Source organism: Homalodisca vitripennis, chromosome 4 (assembly GCF_021130785.1).
Source record: "Homalodisca vitripennis isolate AUS2020 chromosome 4, UT_GWSS_2.1, whole genome shotgun sequence".
In the NCBI taxonomy this organism is placed as follows: Eukaryota; Metazoa; Arthropoda; class Insecta; order Hemiptera; family Cicadellidae; genus Homalodisca; species Homalodisca vitripennis.
This window is the reverse complement of record NC_060210.1, coordinates 78,209,957-78,232,133: the sequence shown is the minus strand read 5'-3', so window position 1 is coordinate 78,232,133 and position 22,177 is coordinate 78,209,957. Positions and strand designations below refer to the sequence as shown.

The 22,177-nt window shown below is 33.9% G+C and overlaps 1 protein-coding gene across 3 annotated transcripts in view; it reads left to right on the top strand.

Annotated features, from left to right (window-relative positions):
• LOC124359574 (GATA-binding factor C-like) overlaps nt 1-22,177 on the top strand; it is a 97,251-nt gene that overhangs the window by 6,299 nt on the left and 68,775 nt on the right. The window contains exon 1 of one of the 3 annotated variants that reach the window (XM_046812447.1): nt 7,919-8,341. The exons of the other annotated variants lie outside the window; for them this stretch is intronic. The gene's annotated coding sequence lies outside the window, so the exon portion shown is untranslated. Of the gene's footprint in view, nt 1-7,918; nt 8,342-22,177 lie in introns of those variants that run through there. 3 annotated transcript variants of the gene reach the window in all.

Genomic DNA, 22,177 nt, shown 5'->3' with positions numbered 1-22,177 from the left:
GTTTACAATCATGTATTATAAAGATATTCAAATAATAAAACTAAATATTTATTTTAAGATTAAACTATTTGCACAAAAACGGAGGACCCTTCCCCTACCTCCCTTAAAACTAGTCGACTGATAGTGGTTTACTTTTCATTTTCAAAGAGCAAATCTATGGGTTATTAGTTAAAGGGAATCAACTAAGGCTGACGTAGAATTGGGATAAATATTGTAATTATGTAGCGTATATGAACGGTTTTCCATTGCTTGTACAGTTTTTACAATAAAATTCCAAAGATATTTTTAACATATCATAATGTCATGGCAAAGCGGTCAGGAAGTGGTTATATTTATTATATAGAACAACTATTCTAATTAAACATATTAAACGTGAGCATATTTTCACTCATAAATTATACTTCGTGTTCTATAAATACAAATGAATATTAATATCGCGTGTATTTTCCACACTATACATACTTTCTGGCAGAGTTCATCTTGTGGCATTCCTTTATCGATGCAGAATGGTTAAGCAACTTATAAATGTAACAAGTAAGGGTTAGTTTATTACTATCAGTTTAATTGCTTTGTTATTAATAATACTATTTATGATAGCGGCATGAAATATTTTATAGAAGGCAGTAAAAAAGTTTGCAAGAGCTGTGCTGGATAAAATTGAATAGTAAATCCTATTTTTAGAGTATGTGTTACTTGAGTCTCACCTTACCGAACTTTGTTTATCTGGTACACTGCCAGTATCTTCAATCCGCGTACCGCGTAGTACGGGGTATCGGTATCCAGGGCTGTTTTAACGAGCCCTAAATGTCAGCGCTCAGCCCACTGCATGCACCGAGTAAAAGATGTGCTAGCGAGTTGTAAAAAATGTATTTGTTCATTTTTTAAAGAACCGTGGTTTCTTGCACAAATTTTTACCTATGTATTGTTTATCGTAGTAAAACATATTTATTAATTTTGATAAAATAATAGAATTGTGATTCTCGCATACGAGTATACCATCGGAATTGCAGTTCAAATAATTTGTATGCCAGTTCTGTAAAGTTATAAAAAAAATTGTTATAACTTTGAACTCTTCTGTACATTGCAAATCTAAAATTTACCTGTGTTAAATTAATAGTTTTTAAATCTTGCTTAATGATGAAACTGGCCTAATTAAAGGTAATTAATTATTAGACAGAGTTTTTCCTGTAGAAGTGTACAAATATTAGATTCTACATTTCCACAAACTAGGGGCTATGAAGTTCAAAGATGACTACAGTTGAATGGCGGTTCTGCCCCTGGAGCTCACATCTGGTTTGTTACCATAGACAAATATATTAATTGGAATAATCACCTAAAACGATATTGTTACCTTACATTCTTATAATTTATATTACGTATTTTTGTAATTTTACAGCCTTATTTTATTATATGGTCTTGTTGCATCTAACTAACTAATATTTGAGGGTATATTCGTGTTTTTGGGTGATGGGGAAATAAAATCTAGTACTTAGTAATTATACTTAGTGATTATAAAAACACTAAAACAACTTGGGGTCAGACATCACTTTTTCAATATGGCCCCGGATGGATTACACTCGTACGTTTCGTTCTCTTACATTATTATAATGGCATGTCAATGTTCTCGACTCTAAATATATTTTTATAAAATTATACAGTAGTACGAGGACTATTTTAGAATATAACAGCTAACAGTGTTATTTGAAACCTCTGCTATAATTTCATCGCTCCTTTCTCTACTTCAGCGCCCTTGTTCCCGCAAAATCCATGCACAATAGAGACTGAAGCTAACAATCTATGTAGAAACGTTGTAGTGATCATACCGTACATACTCGTATATCTTTTAGACTCAGCGATACATCTATTCTAGTGTAGGAGCCGAGGCCCGAGTAACATTGTGTAAGCACTAAACCTGCTTTTTATGTCTTATATGTCACATAACTATTTCATTTCCAAAGTTGCAAACAGTTGACTGTGTCAAGTTAGGGAAAATATGATCAGAGACAAAACAAGTCTTTTCATGTTTTTATCCCTATTTAGACCCTTCCATTTCGACATAGGCTACACCAAAACTAGTTTGTTTTCCTATAGAAAATCCTTAACGGAGCCAGGTCTCGTTGACTTCTCTCATGTGCTAAACATCTCATTTTAAAACGTCTACCACATTAACCTGTATTGCCTCTGAAATGGTTTTTTTACTGTTTGATTAGAATTGGTTGATGTTACGTAGTAGAGAGGACTTTGTAGTCCAAATTTAGACTCTAATAAAGACATTTTTAATTTAATTTATTCCATGTATTCGAGTAAAAGAAAAATATATGTTTTTGAGGATTGCGAAAACTAATGAATAAAAACAAGGGTTCTTGTTTAAAATTTAAGATTTCACAACTTTAACAATACAAAAAATGATAGTTTTAAGTAAATAATTAAATGAGTAAGGTAATTAACTTTTTGTCAACTATTACGAAATCTGTTAGTAGCTAATATTATGAGATTTAGAAAATACTACACGTATTGTGTGAATACTGATTAAGATTTGAAATAATTCAATTTGACACCATAACACAAATGTAAGATATTTCAAAAGAGTTTTTAGAGATAATAACAGGTGAGCAGTGGCTGCCTCCTGGGCTGAGGGTACAGTCCGTGTCTTAAGGCGACAATATTGTGGTCGAGCGTCATCGGTCCTCAATGGTCTGTGAAGTAGACGTACCCAAATTTTACCCACAATTTTTCATGTACATCTTTAGTTCTTTACCAGTTTGCTCTCATGGTAGATTCATTGGTTCAGCAATATTAATAACTTTAAAGCACTGATAAATGTAATTGCACAGCATAACACGTAGCTTACACACATAAAAATATGATAATTAAGTTTTCGGTATGTATATTGTTGGTAAGTTCTGATGAAAATATCATTGGTTCAGCAATGTTAACCATTTTACAGGCTTTATTCAATGTATAGGCCAACTTCGCAGCATGAAACTTAGCTTACCCATATTAAAAACATGATTATTAGGGCTTTGGCTTCTGTGAAGTTTATTTTTCGTAACTTCCTGTTAGTCCTCACAAAACTAGCATTAATTCAACAACAATATACTTATTCCAGAAGTAAATAAGCCAATTTCACAGCACATGAAATTTAGCTTACGCACATTAAATGTAATTACTAACGATATATAATTATTTAAACGTAATTGTAATGTATACAATTTTTAATTCATCTACAGTTGAAATCAATGCAAACCAATGGTGGCCAAGATTCGTAATTGGTAGGGGATGAATCGTTGTAAACTCTTTTCCAGAAAGAGAAAGGTTGGCAAACTTAAGACGGAAGTAGTCACTCCACGTAAAGAACAATGAGATCCATACGTGAGTAATGACACATTGGGATTTCCAGAATTGCCATTTTACGGTTAGAAAGTATATTTTTACTAGAACGCCGGATGTGTTTTATTGAAGGTGAGAGGTATCAGGGGCCATTGAGCACATTAGCAAAATGGAGTGATGTTGTTTTGTCTAGCTAGGGATGCTGCATCTAAGAAATTTGCGTTCTTAAAAGGTTCACAAAAGAATCCATCTAGATAGTTGCACTTTTCATTCATACGTTTACTGGATTCCAAGTAATGTAGTGCCTTTGTAACTGAGAAGGGTACTGAGGCTAGGTCAGGTCAGTTCCTCCTTTTCTTGAATTAAATATACCATTATTTAGAAGCACAGAAGCATTACAAGCCTAATTGTAAATATCCTGTGTGTGTTCCTGTTCAGTCAGAAATATGGAAGATTCCACACCGGGCAGTAGATATTCATTAATATGGCATAATGTAACAAAACTTTACTGCTCCCCGCATAGTCCAGGCGCCGCGTGTCTAGAAGCATTACAAGCCTAATTGTAAATATCCTGTGTGTGTTCCTGTTCAGTCAGAAATATGGAAGATTCCACACCGGGCAGTAGATATTCATTAATATGGCATAATGTAACAAAACTTTACTGCTCCCCGCATAGTCCAGGCGCCGCGTGTCTAGAATTTAGTATTGTGACTGTACCTCACCTAATCTGCATAATAACTCACAAGTAAAGAGAGCCAGTAATAAATATTGCAGAATTACTAAATAGATACGGTACTAATAAAATGAGTATAGATAGAAATCAGTATTTACATTCTGTATGTATGTATCATACATTTTTAAAATCTCAAAATGCTAGATAATAATCGTATCGTAAGGGTTTACAAAATATTAATTACCGGATTCAGATTTAGTGATCTAAATGGAGTGCGCTATATATGAGAAATATGTTTTGAATTTACTTGTCAGTGTCAGACTTGAGCGATCAGTTCAGTCCGAGGGGCGAGGTCTAACTTGCAATGTCTACGAATGCTCTCTACTTTTTCGTGAAATCACTGATGATGTGGTACATTTTATCACAGGTCTTATTTTGTCACTCGATACACTTAAACCACTCGTGCACTTAAATAATAATACATGAAAGAGCCTTAAACTGACATGACAGAAATCATTCTCAGTCTCTCTATCTCGTTGACACTGTTAAACTATTATTTACTCGTCTTCTGGTTGATTTGGAGTACGTCAAGTTCAAAAAAATATTTACTTTGATAAGAACTTGAATTTTAACATTTTCGCTACCTTCCCAGATCGACCCTCTACAAAACTAGCGTGACTCGATATATTTCTAGTAGATACAATTCCTTTACGAATTTTATAAAAATGTAGGATCTTTACTAATTGGCTCTCGACTCCGGAGCTACACTTAGTTATGTTTTTAGAACTAATAATTGTTTGTGTGTTCTGTGCAAACACTCCTCACAAACCCCTCCCTGAATGGTATAGCTTACTGTGACTGTTGTAACCCCGCTTATCTTATCTAAATTAAGCATTTATTTAAGCATCTGTGTAATTAAGCATTAAAGATCTTCACACAAAAATTAAAACATCCATGGATGTCTATGCGTAACAAATTTTATTTAGTCTTGGTTCCCGTTTGTTTAGCCGTCATATTACTAACTCGTACAGAACAGTTGTAATTTTGTATTAGTTGAACTTTGTTGTAGAAATGTATTATTTTGTATTCACAATAATTAAAACATCCATGGATGTCTATGCGTAACAAATTTTATTTAGTCTTGGTTCCCGTTTGTTTAGCCGTCATATTACTAACTCGTACAGAACAATTGTAATTTTGTATTAGTTGAACTTTGTTGTAGAAATGTATTATTTTGTATTCACAATAATTATTGTACCAGCGGTAAAGTGTTCAGTGTGCAATGCCCTATCTTGCTTCGTTTAGCGTCTGAATTTTTATTTTTGCTTTATTTATATTTAATTTTATTTTATAATTATTAAGAGTCAGAGTTTTAGTGTTAGTAAATGGAACAGTGTATATATTTAAATCTCATTAAATACGATTTGGCAGCTCTTGACACAAGGCATTTATTTATACATGGTTTTAAAAGGTACCGCACGGACCTGATACAGGTAAAGTAATAAAACTTGTACATTATTACTGAACCTATAAATTTACTTTTTTAAGTAACAACCATTTCTGTTAAGTCGGGTGGTTGGCCCGCAAGGAGTCAGGAGTATTCCAGTCCAGTAATTATTTACTACTAACTTTAACTTTCACAACTTGAGCCAAGAGATAAATATTATACCATCTAGAACAGGATCTACATTGTAAATGTTTATAACTTTAAACCAGCGTAATTTTTTAAAGAGTGGACTTTGAGGTCGGATTTGCGGCATTGTACTGTGCTAATAATTCGATGTAGTACTCGACCTTTGCTCTGATTTAAGATTTACTTCTTACTTCTTGCGGACCATCCCCCTGACACGGCATAAAACTGTATTTACTTAAAAAATTAGATTTAAAGGTGCAGTAATGATGTACTAAGTTTTATTGCTTAACCTGTAGTTGTTCGGAAATTATCAAGTACCGCGCGTTACTTTGTAACACCTGTACAAGTCCTCGGTACGTCCTTGGAAAACACAATCACTTGGGTTGGGTTGGTATAACAATGTATAACCGTTGTAACGCACGATACATAAAACAGTATGGTGAAACCTATTGAATGATTTTAAATGGAAACGATGAGCATTAATGGAGCAAAGTTCTTTTAAAACTAAAAAAAAATAAAAAAAACCCCTTAGTGTTAGTTTTGCTTACGTATTGCATTGTCGATGATTGTTGGCGGTATCATAGGATCAATACTAGAGAGGTTCCCCACTGCTTCAGCCTCCAGAACTCACGGTTTGAATCCTATAAAGCCACCCGATAAGATTATTCTTCATCGATAAGATAGAGGGGTTCATTGATTTACAACTAATCGCTGCCGGAAGGATTACATCTGTTCCGTAAAAATATCAAATAATTAATTATTAATTTTTTCAGAAAACATTACAACCCATGATCCAGGTCTAATCCAAAAAAAAGACTGTTAGACATTTTTTACCTGGCGTAAAACATCAAGATCACAGTCCTATCTTCAAACAAACCTTAATAATCTTAAAATAACATTTTTACAGAAACACTTTTATCATACATAGGACACTATTCAAGTATTAGCCTACTAATCTATACAAATCATACGTGATAGAATATTAGTGTATTTGTATTTTATCAATAATACAGTGTAATAAAGTGTAACATTTAATGGAAGGAGAATATACAATATATGTAAGAATAACTTTTACATTTGTACAGACTTGCTATATAAATCATTACTTCACAAATATTTTTGTTATACAATAATTCATATATACACTTAACATTGACAATGTAGGACATTATTCACTGGGACCTGGTAAATAAAGAACAAGAAGCAATTAATAAGGTACATTTCCTATTCACAAAAAGATATTTTGAAGTAAGAAAGTTTAATTAAACATGTAATATACGTAAAAAGCTTATAGCTGATGTTTAATATATCTTTCTTGTATATATATATATATATATATATATATATATATATATTCGTACAATTTTTTAATGGCTTTTGTATATTTAAAAACCAATTGGTTTAGAATTACACAACTTGGTCAATCGTTCCTTTCCTTTCTTTTAAAAGGTACATCAAATTGGTACTCAGGGGCTAGTTTGCACCTATGCTATCATATTTATATGCTATCATAATAGTAATTATATGCGTATTATATACTGCGTGTGGCGACTGAAGATATTAACAAATCATGTAGCCTAGTGTAACTAATATCGATATTGGATATCTGTCACCAATATCAAAATTGGCAAATTGTCTATGGTGAAAATGTGATGAATGATGAGTCATCTGTACCAAATGTTATTTTCAGTGAAAAATGTATCCTACAGGAGATTGGATTCACTCATCCTTCGTGGATTGGTAGAAATTTACAGTAGAAAAACGCTTAAGCAATGGACAGTTTAAGAAAAGTGTTACCTCAGGAGGTTAGATCTTAAAAATTCTCCCAAAAATAAACGAATTTTTAGAATAAGAGACATCAGATATGATAACAATAATTTAGAAATAACAGATACAGCTAATCTTCAGAGGCGGATGTACATATGATAACTGTATTGATAAACTTCGTGCCTTGTTAAGATAAATTGTTCATACAAATCCGATCAGTTAGTTAAAAATAGAATTAGTTGTAGTTATTTATAAATAATATTGGTTTTGTATTATATACGTGATAACTAACCCGGTCGTTATATCCTGGATACCTCTGTTATAAGTTTTATTGTCTCTATGTGCCTATTCGAATATCCCACGTATATTTTAACATACATGTTTCATATGCACGACTGTGCGGTGATAAATATATGGCGTCCTGAGAAGGATGTTTGTATCCGTCAAAACCTGAAAGATTACGATGAAGATAATATTGTTTAAAGTTTTAGTCGATACAGGATTAAAGGATAAACAACACTCCAATTTCCGCCTCTGACTGTGTCCGTATCTCCAAGCAAGGTTCAGGCTATGTACTCGTGGTATACTGGTCGCGGTAGAAGACAAACCTTGGTAGGAGCGTATGCCTTGTCACTTCGTTCTTTAATTTTGCCAAACCGTAAACTCGCTGGAATACCTAATGAGAGATGCAAGTTAGTCGGTGACCCAGTTGTACGTGGGAATATTGGGCAGTGATAAGATAAGGTTGGCAGCCCTGCAGAGCCGAGGCGGGGTCAGCTGACCGCCACGATGGCCGGCCCCGCGTACCGCGACGATGGCCGCGTCACTTTTTGTGGCCACATCAGTACAGTTGTGGTGCAGTGGTATAATTTGAAAGGGAGAGGAAATTGGAGATTTTCCACAACATTGTGGACGGCACTTTGCAACTCTCGCCAGCTGTAAGCTAACGTTTTAGTTTCCTTGGTTCCTGTAGGTTTATAGTTAATTACTATTGTGTTGATGAATGCGAGTTCTCTACGCCTTAGTTACAATTCTAGTAATGCATTTCTTTGGTTACCCAGAATACAGATTTTACACTATTTTGTATTATGTACTAATGTAATAATAGATTATTGTTTTAATTAATGAATACAGAATATAGGATAGACTATATTCTCTGTAGCGTTCGGTCGAGCGTTCTCATGTTGCAACTGTTTACGTCTTCGTCGGCGTCGCGGCGCGGCTTATCTAGAGAATAATGCTGAACTGGAAACTCGTGGAAGGACTGATATTGTTTTAGCGAATATGGTGTGCTCCTGTGACTGGTCGGTTGTCATGGTAACTCAGGTACAGTGTAAACATGTTTTGTGTTAATGTCTGTTTATGAGTATATTTACTTGATTTCAACATTATCTTTAAAAGTATAATAAAGTAAGAGAATATATTTTATTATATATATTCTGATTTCGCATGACAAGTGGTTAGTTTACCTGTGCACCGTCATACATTGTAATCTTCAATTTTCATGAGAACTTAAATACCGTGACGGAGTGGCTTATTCAGGATTGGAGTTTGGGAAGCCTAAAATAATCATGTCATAGGGTAGGGTGTAAATTAACCACTTACAGTATGTTTTTATTTTCTATTAACAAATATAAAGGACTGTTTACAAAATGTGGAATAAAAATATCCAAAATATTTAAATTAATTAAATTTTATTTAAAAGTTTCTTCTGCCAGTACAATTTACTCCTGTCATTTACTTTATTGTACGCGTGAAGGGATTTAGTTTTATTACAATACTAGCCTTCCTTGGAATTACTAGTATACCTATAATAGTTGGTTCGTAGTATGAGTAGCTTGCAAGTCAACTAGAAGAAGCAGTTGGGCAACAAAACGATACAAAACATAGTGTAAATATGTCTATTAAAACAAGTCTCAAAAGGTTTAAGATTTCACAGCTCTTCAGTTACTTGCATTATTGTTTCTTTATTTTGACGGACAAAGTGTGGTATGTGCGTCATCAATATGACCTTAACTTCAGATGTGCAATTTATCAGTGTGTTTTAAGTAGACATTGATCGTCCACAGTAGCAATGTTGTGATATTGAATGCCACCCCAAAAAATCGTTGAAGACCCACTCACTATTTTGTAGCCCATTGTCAGAAAGAGCTTTACGCCCCAGGAAGCTTTGTCTATGAGGCCCACATTACCAGTCTTGGATCGAGGTGAACGACAGTCCCGGTTTGTTCAAGGGTGACAAACCTGACACAGCTCTAGTGCAGAACCTTGCACAATGTAAGTACGAGAGTTTTCCGAATTTTCAGCAGTTTGCGTCCTGAACCAGCTAGCCTATCATAACCATTTTCATGCGTGTAGCTCACAATAAAATTGTGAAAATAATTCGGATGTGAAGTGGGCGAATCACTTGCACATTTTACATTATTTTGAGTTGGATGTGAAGTTTGTTAGTACAAAACTAAATATGACGATCTGTGATATTTCCCAGTTACAGTTACCAAAATATTAATTTGAAAGGTTGGCAAAACTTACACAGCGAGCCCGATCTACCCCGGAATACTCCCGGGAGTACCGCACTGTAGTCGAGAAGCATTCCTAATGTTTGAAGGCGCTACTAGAAACCACTTGGCAGGCATATCCCGGACAATAGAATCACAAAAATACAAATTGGGCAAATATTTTAACTTTTTATATTGATCACATTGTGATGTTTGTCCCACGCTATTAATTATTTTCATTCTTTAAGACGTTTTTAACCTTAGTAATAAAATGACACCATTGCCTTTCCACCTTGTCGCAAATTCGTTGCTTCTTCTACACGTTTTGCTTGGAACATTCAAAACATAAACCTAAATATTGCTTGATTTGGAAAACAATTACACTAAAAATACTAATTCCATATGAGGTAATCGGCAGCCTACATCTTAATTTCAAAAAGAAATAACCTCTTTAAATGCACAATGATTAAGATGTCAGATACAAAATGTTTAATTCAAGTATGAGAAATGCTCATTTTGGCTTTACATAAAATAACCCTTTTCATTATATATTATAAAATAAACCTTTGTATTGATATATTGGTAAGAGTCAGATGCAGTACTTTTGTTTCGAAGGGCTACGCCAATGGCTAAAGAAATACAAAATTTAACTAATTGTGCCAAGTACTAATAGCCAAGAACGGGCACCTCCTACCGCTAACCACGAGTTGAGCTGTACGCTGTACGTAATGAGACTTGGACTCAATGTCAGCTCGTGGCCATTACGTGAATTACGTAATCACCCGTTAACTGTTTACATAAGCCTCATTCGGTGAAGCTATCCCTCCTGAACTAACAACAACTTCACCATTAGTTATCATTTCATTTGCAATCCTCGACATTTAAAATAGAACCACTATTGTATTTATTTTCAAAGTGTTATAACAAATGGAAATAGACATTATAGAAAATATTAAAAGATCCATAAAAATATTTTATTTAATTACCAGTCTTTAATACGATTGCCAGGTAAGATAGGTTTAACATGTGTAAAATATCGCCCTTCGTATATACTCCACTGTCGAAATGTGTCAAAAGATCTTAGAGTAATCTCCATCTGCAGTCCACTATCCTCTTACTGAGTTCAAACCTTCTGTACTTACGACTTTCGCATCTCAGAGTATTAGGAAATCATAGTGCAATCACGAGCTATTGGTTCTGTAGCCCAGTATCTTCATCCTGTGTCCAAACCTTCTGATTGATACTTAGCACTTTCGCATCTCAGAGTATTAGGAAATCATAGTGCAATCACGAGCTATTAATTCTGTAGCCCAGTATCGTCATCCAGTGTCCAAACCTTCTCATTGATACTTACCACTTTCGCATCTCAGAGTATTAGGAAATCATAGTGCAATCACGAGCTATTGGTTCTGTAGCCCAGTATCGTCATCCTGTGTCCAAACCTTCTGATTGATACTTACCACTTTCGCATCTCAGAGTATTAGGAAATCATAGTGCAATCACGAGTTATTGGTTCTGTAGCCCAATATATATATATATATATATATATATATATATATATATATATATATATATATATGTGTATATATATATATATATATATATATAATAGTATGAGTTTTCAATTGTATTTTTAGACATGTTTTCAGACCAAAAACCAATTGTTTTAAAGAAAAATCTACTTGTAGAATTTAAGAGTTTGGGTTTAAATTAGTGTTCAAACGTCATTTTAAGGTCGCAATTTCTCAAACATTTTCCGGGGAGGACCCTCCACGTGTTCTGGAGGAGTGCCCCCGAACACCCCCCCTCATTCGTCCTCCCAATGTTTTGATGCTGACGACGCGGATGACTCAGAGTATTAGGAAATCATAGAGTAATCCCTTTGCAATTGGTTCTGTAGTACAGTAATTATTGTTGTTTTTTGTCCAAGCCTTTTCTTAGACCAAAAACTGCCACCTGTGTTCATGTTTTTAGGTCTAAATTAATTAGTTTGGTGAGAATGTTTGACACTAAGTAAACGCAATATAGCAGTAAATAAAAACAGTAAATATAATTTTTCGTCTCTATGCCGTCATGAATATTGGGATTAAAGGAGTTTTATAGCCCTTCTGCAGTACATAGTTCTATTACGGTAGTGTATAATAGTTTTTTTTTTTTTTTTTTTTTTTTTTTTTTTTTTTCAGTAAAATGCAATTTCGAATAATAGCTTTATCATACAAAGAAGACATTTTTAACCTCTGGACATTTAACGGCAACAATGTCAATATTAAAAGACAGTTATAGGTCCAGATGAACAAGATAAACAGTTTGTACAACCTTGATCGGAGAAATCTAAGACAATATTAAGCCAGTATAAAGAAGGAAATAAACGACCCACATGTCTCGACAGGGCTATCACAGGTCAGCTGGATATAGAGTGTGTGGGGGGAGGGAGGGTTATCAGTGGCCAAAACAGCGATGTGTTGCTCTCTTGTGTAGCACATGAAACTGCTACATACGACAAAGATGTTTGACTGTCAAGATAGATATAAATGCGAGTGTAAACCAAACTACCAGGAGACAATAAGCTGGATGGTAGTATTGGATGTTATAACCGGTATCAGGTGATCATTATGTGGCTGTTGGATCTAGAATAACTGATTGATCAACACGTGTTTTAATAATCAGCTGTTTTAATTAAAAAATCTCATAGGATTAAAATTTAGCCCTCCTCCGTAGACTAGTGGAAGCAGTCACAGCTCTCTAACTGAGAGACCACGGGTTCAAACCCCGGGGAGGTCCAATCATGATAGGAATCAGCCACAGTGACCCAAAACAAACTAGCATAGCCAAGAGTTGAGGCTTAAAAGAAAATAAATAAAAGAAAGAGAAAAGATTAAAATTGGAATATTGGTGCAGAGCTCTATAGTTGGGGTGTTTAAAATCACAAAAATGTTAATCGAGAGTGTAAGAGTTTGAGGTTGATTATGTGTACAAAATAATAGTTTTAGCTAACAAAATTTAGTGTACAAAACTCAAGAAATACTTTAAATTATATAGATATACCTGGTCGCTTAGGTGGCGTCTAAAATTACAGGCAATACACTGAAGGACCTGTTTATATCACTATAGTATTGAAAGCTGTAATTGACCAAACAATCATTACTTCTGTGAGGTGTCCAAAGTTTTTGCTCCAGTTGAGAATGTGCGTTTCTAAATCAAAATTTCAATAATTACAAGGTTTAGGAGTAGACCACACCACGTGTCGTACAATAGGCTTCGCTGAGGCGGCATGCAAAATGTCAGGCTAAAGCTAATTTAATCCTCGAGATATACTGCGAACATCATACAGAAAACAGATTTTATATCCTCCGTCAGACGAAAGAGAAATAGTGCCAGTCTGTTGACTTCAATAACGCTCAGCCTAATTCCTTAGATGGACATGCACCTTTATAGAACTCACTTTTTATGTAGAAATGAAGTTTCGTGAAAGATGTAAAGTCTCCAGATGGAGTCTTTGTCAATGTCTCTTGAAGGTATAGGCCAGAACAGGTGGAAGGATACAGGTTTTACTGTTTGTCGTTTTACAATTTCAATAAATAAAATTAATGTTGCCTATACAGGGTGTTTCCTAAAGGTATTCCAATATTGTGGTATTTTGTGCTAGACGTGAAAATTAGCAAAAAAACTTCATATGGAGGTATGTTCTAAAACGTTTAGTTTTCCGTCTATCTGTCTGTATGTGATTTTTACCAAAAAAGTTATATCTTTTATGCCAGTAAAGATAAAGTTATGAAACTTTGCAGTTGTGTTGGCCTTTTTTATGCCCATGTGAGAAAAAAAATATGAACAAATTATCTTTACCCGTTTCAAAATGGCAGCCAATCATAAGTTTTGGTGTTAAATTCCGCAAAATCGATACCCTGTATGAAAATTTTACAAGAATATTAAAATGTTGTAATCTTTATTCTAAATCTAACAGTGGTCGTTTCGTTAAAATCGGATAACAAACAACTGATTAGTACTATTAAACATAATACCATGTTTTACACACTACACAACAGGAAGTATAGTTTTCTAAACTGTTTTACTGTGAACAGCTGATTTAAAGTCAATGAGCTGATTAATGTGAACAGCTGTTTATTTAAGCTATTAAAAGTTGTTTAATTCTGAGTTGGTAAAATTGGTAATATCATTATTTGCCATTCCTGTTGCTAATGAAAAGAAACTAATTAAAACAAACAATACATTATACTAAAGTAATTGGAATGGAGACAAAACAACTTTTACATTACAAAAGAAATAAACAGCTGTTCACATTAATCAGCTCATTGACTTTAAATCAGCTGTTCAGAGTGTTGCATTTTCCCCCATTGGACGAGCACTCTTTTCATATTATAAATGGTTGAGTATGTCTTATAGTTGCTGCTCAAATAATCTGTTACAGTTATGTTCAGTTGGTTACCCAGTCTTCAGATCCTTAATTAATAATGCGATAACAGCGACCACAGATGCCAAGTCGTCGCGTGATTGATACATCTGTTACTTTTACTCTATTAACGGCGAAACTCCTTTTAAAATATAACTTGGACTGTTAGTAAATGCATTGTTACTATTAATCGCTCGCTATCATAGGTTATTATTATTGGGTGCAATATGAAATCCCCACTTGCTAAATTGTTCAAGATTATGTCTTTATTTCGGTACTGTGTAGGCGTAAGGCTCGGTAAAGTTATTCCGAATTATACCTCAGATAAGGCACAGAGACAACCTTGAGAATAACAGCAAGGGTCGGACAGGCGGCGTGGAGCGGTGCGGTGCGGCGCGGTGTGCTGGCGCGCGTACGTGCGTGTGCGAGTGCGTGAGTGCGAGTGCTCGCGCTCGGAAACGCCTTATCAGCACCTCAGATAAGATAACGGCTGCGGCCTTGTGGCCCGGCCCGCTTCGTTCACTTCGACTTCAAGCTCCTTTCTCTGTGGAAAACTATTAAACTCTGAAAGCGTGATATAATTTGTAATATTGCTGTTACGTTACGTATGTCTAGAGAAAACAGCATGTAATGTTTACACAGAGATGTTCTATCAATACTCTGAACCAATCGATATAAGCTAAATTATCAAGTAAAATACTAAGTCGACTGTGAAATGTTTAAACAAATCATTATATTATTTACTACAGTATGGTGTCTCCATTGCAAGCCTGGATACATAAAACTGTTCTTTAATACACTTAGGCCTCAGATGTATTGTTGAAACTTTATATGAGTATAGAAGATTAGTTTCTTGTGATTATATCTCTTTATATTATTAATAAATAACAAAGCTGAATAGCCAGGCTTGCATTGATATGTCTCGTAATGTGACCCACCATCAATTATTTACATAGTTAGTTATTCAGGAATTGACCATTATATGATGTGCAATAAAAAACGTGCGTTATAGATGTTATACACGAGTCAGCCACGGTTAACCGGAACGTGTTATACAATACTGGGACCAACGGAGGCGTAAAAAATCCAAGAGTTGTAAAACTTATTAAAGATACTTATCAATAACATTATGAATAATTTACCATACGAGATATAAGTAAGAATTAATTTAAACTTTCCAAAAACTATTTTAAACCTGTACAATAGTGGCCGTTGTCATTGCAATACAAGCTATAATACATGGCTATTCTCAATAATTATGCAGGTTAAGTGTAAGGAAGGGCCATGCGGCCCTAACTTTGCCTGTATAATTGAAAAATCTTTCATTTCAATCGCGGTTTCAATTACAAACATACATTTTTCCCTAAGTATTTTTCTTTTGGCACGCTTTCTTTTCTTGGTAAACATGTGTGCAATTTGGAATAGTTTTGTCTAACTGGAATGTCACTAAATTAACTGCATCTATCTATCAAGTAAATTCACAATGGCAAAGCGAAAGTAGTTTATAGGTATCAGATTTGCGGTTTGTACCCTGTCCAGAATGAAGTGTTTATGTCTCGGACAGACAGATTTAATGGTGTAGTTGTACGCAATGTTGCTGAGGTGCTTACTATAGAATGTGTGACGTCAGCAACACCGCTGGACTAGGCGTGTACGGGTACAATATTGTTGACAGAACAATGCCTTTGTCAGCACAGTAGCACAACTGCTGTGTCAGGAATTTCTCTCTCACATTGATTGATTCAGTGTTTGTTCGATATCAGGAAGGATTACCTGAGTAATGTGACAAAATTATAAATTACATTATGGATGTATTTGTTTTTAATCTTTGTACTTTATCCACTCAGAACCAGCAAAAGATTGAAATGCCCTTTATTAAATAGGACTGCAAGGGCCATTACTGCGTATTCGTTTTACAGAGGATAAATATTCGCATTACACTCAAAAAATATTATGGAAAGTCTCGCCGTTTAAGAACGGCTGAAAATCTCTATGGTAAGATATTATCATGCCGGTGTATATTTGTATGGACCTACAAATTACTCGTAAATAAACTCTTTACACACAAAAATAATACCGGGTTTTGTATAGAATTCAGGCTGCATTAAAGTGTTTTAGATATATTTAAAAAATAAACAACAATAAATTGTGTAATACTCTAATCGAACCTCAGAATGACACTTAACACATTCTTAACATGAAAAATAAGTGTTAGAAGATATGCTAAACACTCTTTAAAAATTTAACTTTACAGTTTTTAGATTTCGTAATGGCGTTTGTTTCTTGTTTAGTACTATAAGACTTTTATAAGTCCTAAGAGTTACTACTGTAATGAACGCAACAAAAATCATGATGTTAACGCACATTTTGATATTATTAGATTTTGATACAAACAAACATGGATAATAATACTTTGTTGTTATAGTCGATCTGAATCAATTGTAATACTTTTGATCTTGAGAATAGTCATAGCTAGTAGTAGTGGCAGTTGTCCCCTCCGACAAGATGAACATTATTTCTATTCTGAGCGTTATTTTCTGTCGCTGAGAGAGGCTCACTGCAGCTATCGCAGGTGCACCATAGTAGTGTTTTCTTCTTGGAAGAGAGATTCCTGCTCTATTTTTATTTGTGTAAGGAATTGCTTGATTATTTTTGTCTGTATCAAAGATAAATATTTACTTTATATTTAACCCAGTCCGTGCAACTGGCAGATGTTACCTGGCTGTGTAATCTAAACCTCATGTAGAACAATCGGCCCAAGGTCAAAACGGGATATACCTCACTAGCTTTATTAAGTACACAGGCCAATATTGTCTAAGTACCTTACCCTACTACCAGGAATCTCTTGTGCTCAAAGAGTTAAGATAAAAATTTAATGTGATAATAATATTTTAAATTGATTAATAGTAGCATATATAATTTACTCGTACTTCTTTCGCAATACTTTATTTGTTTTCTTACCTTTTCCGATCTCCATTAATTGATAATCCACATTTATCTTGCTTCCAAATGAATAAAAGGTACGCAGTACATTACTCTGTACAATGCCACATTCTCTCACCAATATAACCCAACGCAACGTGATGAAAGATGTAAGCCTACACATATAGAACATATATGTTCCTTACTGGTACTCGTGCTTAGGTTATTCCTTTGTTGGACCTATATCTATTCATTTTATTTTGAAATATTTTATAGTTGCTTCTGGATTGTTAAAAGATCAATTCAATTGTACCGTTATTTCCAAAAAATTTAACATGTCAACATTTTTATTGAGTTTTTAGAAAAAAAAATTTATATGAAAAACGTGACGTGCATTACGACGATATTGATTAATAATGTATTGACTATTTGTTTGTGTTTACTTTATATATATATATATATATATATATATATATATATATAACAATATAAAATATACAGGCTTTTCAAAATAAAAACGTGTTATTTCGTTTGAAGACTAAGCTCTTAATATGTGGCATGAATGTAAAGTAACAACAAACAAGTACACACCTTAAGTACAAAACTGTAATGACCTGTTTACGTTCCCTACATGATTGTTATTGTTCCTTTTAATGTTATTCAATATTCCTGTGTTATTTCGTTTGAAGACTAAGCTCTTAATATGTGGCATGAATGTAAAGTAACAACAAACAAGTACACACCTTAAGTACAAAACTGTAATGACCTGTTTACGTTCCCTACATGATTGTTATTGTTCCTTTTAATGTTATTCAATATTCCTGTGTTATTTCGTTTGAAGACTAAGCTCTTAATATGTGGCATGAATGTAAAGTAACAACAAACAAGTACACACCTTAAGTACAAAACTGTAATGACCTGTTTACGTTCCCTACATGATTGTTACTGTTCCTTTTAATGTTATTCAATATTCCTGTGTTATTTCGTTTGAAGACTAAGCTCTTAATATGTGGCATGAATGTAAAGTAACAACAAACAAGTACACACCTTAAGTACAAAACTGTAATGACCTGTTTACGTTCCCTACATGATTGTTATTGTTCCTTTTAATGTTATTCAATATTCCTGTGTTATTTCGTTTGAAGACTAAGCTCTTAATATGTGGCATGAATGTAAAGTAACAACAAACAAGTACACACCTTAAGTACAAAACTGTAATGACCTGTTTACGTTCCCTACATGATTGTTACTGTTCCTTTTAATGTTATTCAATATTCCTGTGTTATTTCACTAAACAGATACGTAGTGTAAACCAACATTATCCATCCTCTATAATGAAAGATATCTAAAATTATATATTTATATTTAGGCAAAAATTTGTTTTTTCTAATCTTATAGATCACATTGTGTATTTACCTACGAATGTGCACCCTCCATTTAGATTAGAATCCTTTGATAAAAAAATGAGAACGAAAACAAACTTGTATATAACGAACTAATGAGTTATGCTGGAAATAAGTTACAACAAAGAACATTTTCTGTCAAATGAAATGGTTATGTTTATTATGCGTGCTGTATTTATTTTGGCATATTTTTAAATTTCTGTCGGAGCTCTATTTTGTGACACAACACGAAGTATAAATATGCCAAGTCTTTTGTCGTTGGGATATTAGTGAACGTTTTGAGGATATGTCCTTACCGCTTTAACGTATTGTATAAATGAACTATACAAAAGAAATCAACTAGATAAAATCATAAGATTTTGCTTCTAGACTTCTGCATTGTACTTCGGTCTAAATTTAACAGTTCTTAGAACAGAATTAAAGAGACAATTCGGGAATTCTAAATTAAAACCCCTGGTGGTTAGCAGACAAAACATAGTAAAATAGTTGCGAAAGTGTAAAATTGTGTTATTTTAATTCGTCATTTTTTTAAAGTCTATTCTTATTGTTTAAGTTATTCAGTGTTTCGATCCCGTTTTAATCTTTCATAGCCAACCGGTTTGAGCAAACATTAATCCCTTGTAGGGGACAATATGGGGATAGCAGTTATTATTGAGTGCACATTTCACTTAAAGTTTATATACTTAATTCTGGGATAGTGATTTGTAAAAAATGGTAGTTGTAAACAATAATGGATTTAAAGTAACATAACATGTAAAATAATTACAACTTTGAGACAGAAAAAATCGTTAGAGATCTGGAATATAGTTCAGTCTGAGTGGGGAGCGGGCTTGCAGGGGCGTATCCTCGTCATACGCCCCCAGCGTCTCCTGCCAGATGCTTGTCCACAACTACAACACTACTGTGCCATAATGAGTTGCCGTCTGGCTGACTTTTTACGAAGTCAATAATAACATGTTTATCTGCGCCAGTTGTGACATGGATCTGTATCTTATCTCCGTAGTGCATTGCCGGAGTACTGTGGCGTGTTGAATGAAGGTATTCTGTCGCAGACTAATGTAGCCGTCTTGTAGAAAATGGTAAAAATAACTGTATTTTCACATATCTCAGGCACAAGTTATATCAGAGTTGTGTTTTTGTACAATGAGTAATCCTATATTTTGCAGTTTAGTCAATATTTGTATTTTGAGATCGGGGATGTGTTTAATAGTTACATCATAAAATTACGGAATTAATGCCATTTTCATTTAATGAATGAATGAATAAATTATTTATTTCCTAAAAAAACAAATATTAGTAGTAAAACAAAATCATATTAGTATTACAATTGTATACTAACATAATATAAAATTCTGTTATGGCAAATCAAATATAATTTTATTAGGAAAATAGGGTCCCAAAGGCAAAGCCTGATGAGGGATTCCATCAGATAAGTTTATTTAGATAAAGAGTTTATTTGCGGTTGCAGGCACTATAACTATTTATATTTTCTAATCCCATAAATTAATTTATTGTTACACTCTTCATGGCTTACCAAACAGAATTAACGAAACTTAAACTTACCCTTCGTGAATTTAAAAATAAACAGAATATATTTATTTTATAGAAAATGTATGTTTAAAATACAACATAGCTTACTTCTCTGTACTTGTGACCTATACAGTGTACTAGCATATTACAGATAGAACGTTAAAATTTATTTTTACTGCCTCAGCCTCAATATTTTTCATACACTGTTACGTATTATTTGAGTCCAGAATCAGACAATACGAACAATACCATAGCTGGAACAGGTGGAGTAACAAATAAAATGAGTTTGTTGATAGGACATATTTACTTTATCCACACCAAATTGCCTGTTGATTTAAAATAATAAAATTAAGTGTGGAAGATAACAGGAAACCTCTAAAAAGGAACTAGAAGTCGAACAAACCGAAACTACTGTAGGATCAAAAAGTTAGGTAACTTACTCAAATTTGAAAGTTAATCACAAACTACCACTAGAACGGAAACTACGGGAGTTCCTTTAAAATTTAGCTTGTTTATTTTTGCTTTTAAGCATATAAAGCATACTATTTACGAATAATAATTTTCAGTGTATATGTCGATAAAGAAATAGGTTTATGCATATTTTTTTATATTAGATCATTACAATAGTACTTTTATGGATATAAATTTTTAGAGTTGTATAATTGAAAAATGTTTAAATTAACATTTTGGTTGGTCGTCTGAACGCGCAAACCGCTAGACTGCCACGGAAACAACTTCGTCTGTCGGCTTGCACGTTCAGACGACAGCTGGTCGTTGTAAATAAGGACTACATCGCGGCATAAATGCCGACTTTTATAAAAACTCGTTCAAGAATAGAAGTTAATATGGTGTAATAACAGCCTTTTTTCATATATTTCATACGGAACTGTAGTATACTTGTAATTTGTATAAAACTTTTTATAATCAGATCACAAATTTACCACCTATGAATTATGAAAGTTATTTCGAATTAATTCGTTATTTCTATATTACAACTGGAAGTTATTGTTTGTAAGTAATCTGTTTCATATGTCTAACTGCAGAAATAAAAAAGCTAAATGTTATGTAACTTTGTACTCCCCTCGTAGCTCTATAGTATGGATAGAATGGAGAGTAATTCCTCCGACCAATAGTCTGGGTTGCTTGCAGCTTCCCCGCTGTGGCGGCGACAGACAAAAATATCCCTCGAGATAACCCATATTAGTAATAAATCAAAATACTATATGGCCTAATTATAAATGCCTGATAGATCTGAAAAATACAAAATTCACCACGTTCCGAAGAGATAGCTTTGGAGGTGTTTCCTTGTTGGGACCTTATCTTATTAAAAACACGATTTTCTTTGTTATTCCATCTGTTCCAGGTATATTATTGCACACAAAATGTCATTCTGGACTCAAATAAACGTAGCATACGTAGAAAAAACATTAAGGCTGAAAGAGACAAAGTTAAATTTACCATCGGAACAATGTTTCAATACAAATCGATCTCGGATCCTGATGAATCGGGCGTGACGTTGGGCCAGTTAACACCCAATCGACACAGTTTAGGTGAATTTCTGTCCCCCGAGTGAAAACCGCGACCTATCTAAACACTGAAGTAGAGGACCGCTAAAACACGCGTGTTTGGTTAGGCGGGTGACGCGTGTGCGGCCCTACCTCTGGCACGTCCACGTCTACATTCGTCAACCTCACAGCCGCACCATAACTTACCTAGCGAGCACGATTTTAATATTTTAGCAATATAGTTAACAAGTAATCTGTTTGCTTATCTACACCGTTGTTACAAACGTGTCTTGCTTATGTTTGAAGTAAAGTTCGAGTTTTTAGCAAAAAATATAAAGTTTTAACCTAATAAATGTGCTATTTTAAGATTTTAAACTCAATTAGCTTTAAGGAAAATTTTTATTTTACCTCAGCTCTCCAGTCTATTCTGTTAATGGTTAAGCTGCGTTTACATCAACAGTTGTCAATAACTATTGGCAACCGAATATTTGACAGCAAATAATGGTGA